General features: G+C 40.8%; 1 long non-coding RNA gene across 1 annotated transcript; it reads right to left on the reverse strand.

Annotated features, from left to right (window-relative positions):
- Positions 1–437: 437 nt before the first annotated feature.
- Positions 438–3,566, reverse strand: LOC115601107. The gene is made up of 2 exons (XR_003989236.1): positions 3,299–3,566; positions 438–633 (listed from the first exon to the last, which is right to left on the reverse strand). It is a non-coding gene; the product is annotated as an uncharacterized LOC115601107 (long non-coding RNA).
- Positions 3,567–4,594: the final 1,028 nt, after the last annotated feature.

Genomic DNA, 4,594 nt, shown 5'->3' on the forward strand with positions numbered 1-4,594 from the left:
AGCTACAAAGGGGACTGGTTCGTTGGAGTGGTAGCAATAATATCGAGGGTTTATTCCTTTGGCAAAAATTTCCCACCACTCATGGGATTCCCGAATAATTTTTTTTGTTTAGACTCTAATTGTTTTAATTTCCACTCAGTGAGAGTTCTTTGGATTTTCCAACACTGTGTGCAAACTCCTATTGGAGGGTATCCACATTCACAATGTGTCTACCATTTATCCTGGCATACCTTACACCTAAAACAAGCAAATGGATAACAATTGCAGTTCAAATCATTACACCCACCTAATTCGTATATCTAGAGTGCATATATTATTTACATCAACATATCTTCTATATTTAATATTGTGAGGTTGCATAAGTTTAGCAATTTCCTTCAACACACTTTGTACGCTTCCATATATAATAGAAAAAAGAGAAATAATTATAGCAAATATAAACAGCAATACACACTTTATACCGAAAGGTAATGCGGCAAAATAATCAAATAAAGTCTTTATCATTACGTTATCTTTTCAGGGTTATCTTGGTGTCACCTGGAGTACTGATTACTTTCCAGTGGGGTCTCGTCACTGGGCCTTTAATGCGACTGGCATGAGTCCATCCACGCTCCGCAGTTCGGACAGCTGTTTCTGTTGTAAGCAAAACAAGATAAGGTCCCTCCCAATTGGGTTTTAGGGTTTCTTCCTTCCACACTTTAATCAATATCCAATCCCCAGGTTTAACATTATGAATTTTTAAGTCCAACGGGGGTCGTTGTACAATCAGTCCATGTTCCCAAAGCTTGTTACGATGTTCTGCTAATTGTGAAACATATTCATTAATCACACGGTCTCGAATTAAAACATTTGTTTGTGGACTTTCAATTCTATAAGACATTCCATACACCATTTCAAACGCTGATATTCCTACATCTGCTCGGGGTCTGGTTCTGAGAATTAATAGTGCCATGGGTAGGCACTTAATCCATGATAATTTGGTTTCTATCATTAATTTAGTCAAAATAGTTTTGATTTCTCCATTTATCCTTTCAACTTTTCCCGAACTTTGTGGATGCCATGGTGTATGGTATTCCCACTTAATCCCCAAGCTTTCAGCTAGATCTTTAACAATTTTTGACACAAAGTGTCTTGTGCTAACAATCGATCAATTTCTGGTTTTAATCCCCTCCGTCCTTCTAGGGATATGGGATATTGCCTTACCCTCACAGGTATGTGGGGTTCGGAAAGTTGGATTTTAATCGGTGGGATTTTCAGTCTACTAATTGTGTCCGGAGAGTACCAGACATCGGGGTTAATTTGTTTTTGATCATCCACGGTTAAAGGATAAGCAGACACTGTTAGCTCCTGATTTTTCACTTTAATTTCTAATTGCAATTCAACAATTAAATCTCGTCCTAACAGATTAAATTCTGCTTCAGGGACGAGCAAGAGTTCACCCATTCCAAATTTATTTTCAGTTTCGAATACCACATTTTTGATTTTGCTTACTTTAAAGGGTTCTCCTTTTGCCCCAATTACTTGTACCTTTTCAGGGGAAACTTTACATCCCTCAGGTATTTGCTTAATAGTTGATTTCTCAGCCCCAGTGTCTACTAAAAAGGTGAACTCTTGTTTATGGGGACCTATTTTTAATTTTATCAAGGGCTCATGATGACTCCGGTCCCCTAAGATATAGAGCCCCTGACTCTCCTATTCCGTTTTCAATATTCCCTCATCCCTGATCCTTTCTCTGCAATTCTTCTTTATATGTCCCTTCTTTCCACAGTAAAAACAACATCTCTGCTCCTTCTTTACTATTACGTTCCCTTGTTTCGTTCCAGCAGATCTGTGTTCACCAGTTCGTCCTTTGCGATCCTCTCTGACCGCTGCTACCATCATTTTTACTTGTCGCTTGCTGCTCTCTTCTTCCCGCCTTACGTAGACTTTCTGAGCTTCCCTCAATAATTCATCCAACCCTCTATTCTGCCAGTCTTCTAACTTTTCAATCTTCTTTCTAATGTCTTCCCATGATTTTGCCACAAACTGAGTTTTGAGGAGCGCTTGCCCTAAAGGGTCGTCTGGATTTACCCCAGAGTACAGCTGAAGGGCTTTCCTCAGTCGTTCCAGCCACTCAGTAGGGCTTTCATCTTTCTTTTGCATTTCATTAAATGCTTTATTGATATTCTGGCCACGGGGTACTGCTTCTCTAATTCCCTGAATTACTATAGTTCTCAGGTCCTGCATATGAGTTCTATGCATCGGATCCTGATTATCCCAATTAGGTCTTTGAAGTGGCCATTTAATATCTGCTTGGGGTCCCTGGGCATGTTGAGCATCCCACAGTCTCATTCCTGCTCGTCTAATCATATCTCTTTCCTCGGTAGTAAATAATTGACCAAGGATAGATTGCATCTCATCCCAAGTATAAAGGTTTGGTCCCAAAAATTGATTTAATCTTTCTGCCACTCCCAGTGGGTCCTCAATTAAGTTTCCCATTTCAGTTCTTTTAAAATCTCGTAGGTCAGCCGAGTTTAGGGGTACGGAAATATATCCGATCACAGGTTGAGGTCCCCCCATGGGTATTTCCCTTAGGGGGTACATCTGAGCTGCCCCTTTTTGACTTCTAGTTACGCGTCTAGGAAGAGGGGGAGACCCTTGTTCCGACTCTGGTGGGGGAGTGGGCGCTCTGGGGACTTCTGTGGGAGCAGGAGGAGGAATGTAAGGAGGGGGGGTTAGAAGGGTTTCGTCTAACTCTTCCTTCTTTTTCTTTTGTTTAGTTTTTATTTCATTCAGCGGATAAAGTCTAGCTCTCGGTCTTTCTAGCCACACTTCCGCATATTGACTCTCCTCCGGGTTAAGGGGATTTTTATTATTAACCCAGAGGTTTAATTGCTGTCTTACCCAATCTTCTTCTGACCCATAGACTGGCCAAAAGACATTTTTAGAAATCTTCTTCCCTCCCCATATCTTAGTACAATATTCTATCATTTTTTGCTTATCTTTCCCTAGGGTTCCAGGGGAATATCTCCAATTGTCTAAGATATATGCCAGAGGGGTATTTTTAGGTACAGTGTGTACCCTCCCCATGGGAGTCGAAGGCTTGCTGCCCTTCGCCCCCATCTTCTGGATTATCCACAAACACACACTCACTCGCTCCCCTTATTCCTGGCCCAGTCCCTCGCGGGAGGTGGGAAACGCAGTACTAAAGGGTCCACACTCGCTTGGTTCAGTATATCGAACCTCTCGTTCGTTATAATCCAGGATACCCAATCCCGCCCGAACGGCGAACCCGCGAACAACTTCGCAGTATACTTACGCGTCCTGCGTCTTCGTCCGGACTCCCGTGCACAGAATTTTATGGGATTTTACCGGTCCTTTTTTGCTCAATATCCTAGAATTTAGGTTCGTCGGTAAGGTTGGAGTGAGCTGTTGGTCGCGGGGCCGCGAAATGTCGCGGGGCGCCTCCCCGGAGGACCAAAGCCCACCGTTCCTTATCCGAGTCACGGCACCAGAAATTGTCATAAATTGTGACCACAACGGATCATAATCCAATTAAAATTTTATTAATTATAGCAAGTAGAATATGAGCAAAAACAGCGCTGGACGACAGGGGAGTCTGCGCTCCGCCACTGCCGTGCTGAGCAGTTCAAACAGTCCCTTTTTATACATCTTTACTTCCGTGTTCATGAAGTAGTGGAGGTACTCTGCGCATGCTTCAGTTGTTGTTAGGGGGTCGTTTTCTACCTCCTGGTGGTCGTTGAGGCCGAAATAAGAAGTCTTTCTCCTTTATCCCATAGTTGACCCCTCATTCACATGTCCTTATCTGGGGTTGTTTGTCCTGTTTCTGTCGGTTCCTGGAAGTCTGGCGGTTATCTCGCGATTGTGGTTATCTTATCTTACTCAAGCAGTGTCCGAGTTTCTGTCTGCATAAGCGATTTCACATCTTTGTTGCCTAACCTTTACATTGAGCTTAACATAAATCTTAATAAACAATATCCTAGTCCATAGTTTTTCACAAGACTAAAGCAAATCACAGACCATAGATTCCTTGTTCATCATTAAATATAATGATTTGGAAGCAATCTTTGACTTATTTCTTGGAGCTGAGAAATAGCAAAAGAATAAGCTAGTGAAGGCATCTTGCACATTATATAAAGTTAAAAAGGAAATGTCCTTAAATTTTCATTTTTATTTAGATGTCAGCATCTAGCATAAAATCACATTTTTATACTAATTTATAAGAGTAGTCACATCATATTTTCATTATTTTGAATCTCTTTCCTCAGCTTTTGATACTGGACACTGTTTGAAACAGATACAGCACAGCCTTTTGTGTGGAGCAACTAAAATAAAAATTAATACAATGAATGTTCCATTATACCACCTATATCCAAAAATATATAAAATACGAGATCATCAACAACTCCTATACAAGGATAGAGAATCTTCTGCTTTGGAGATAAAATATGAATGCTGTACATATACAAAGGCCTAGCTTTTATCTGTATTTCCACTAGAACAGCTTCATTGCTAAAGTAACCAGTATGATCTATAGTAAAATTTGGTCTTGCTATTAGCTTAAATTTTGAATACTACATTAGAAAGACATTTT

Source organism: Strigops habroptila, chromosome Z, assembly GCF_004027225.2.
Source record: "Strigops habroptila isolate Jane chromosome Z, bStrHab1.2.pri, whole genome shotgun sequence".
Lineage (NCBI taxonomy): Eukaryota > Metazoa > Chordata > Aves > Psittaciformes > Psittacidae > Strigops > Strigops habroptila.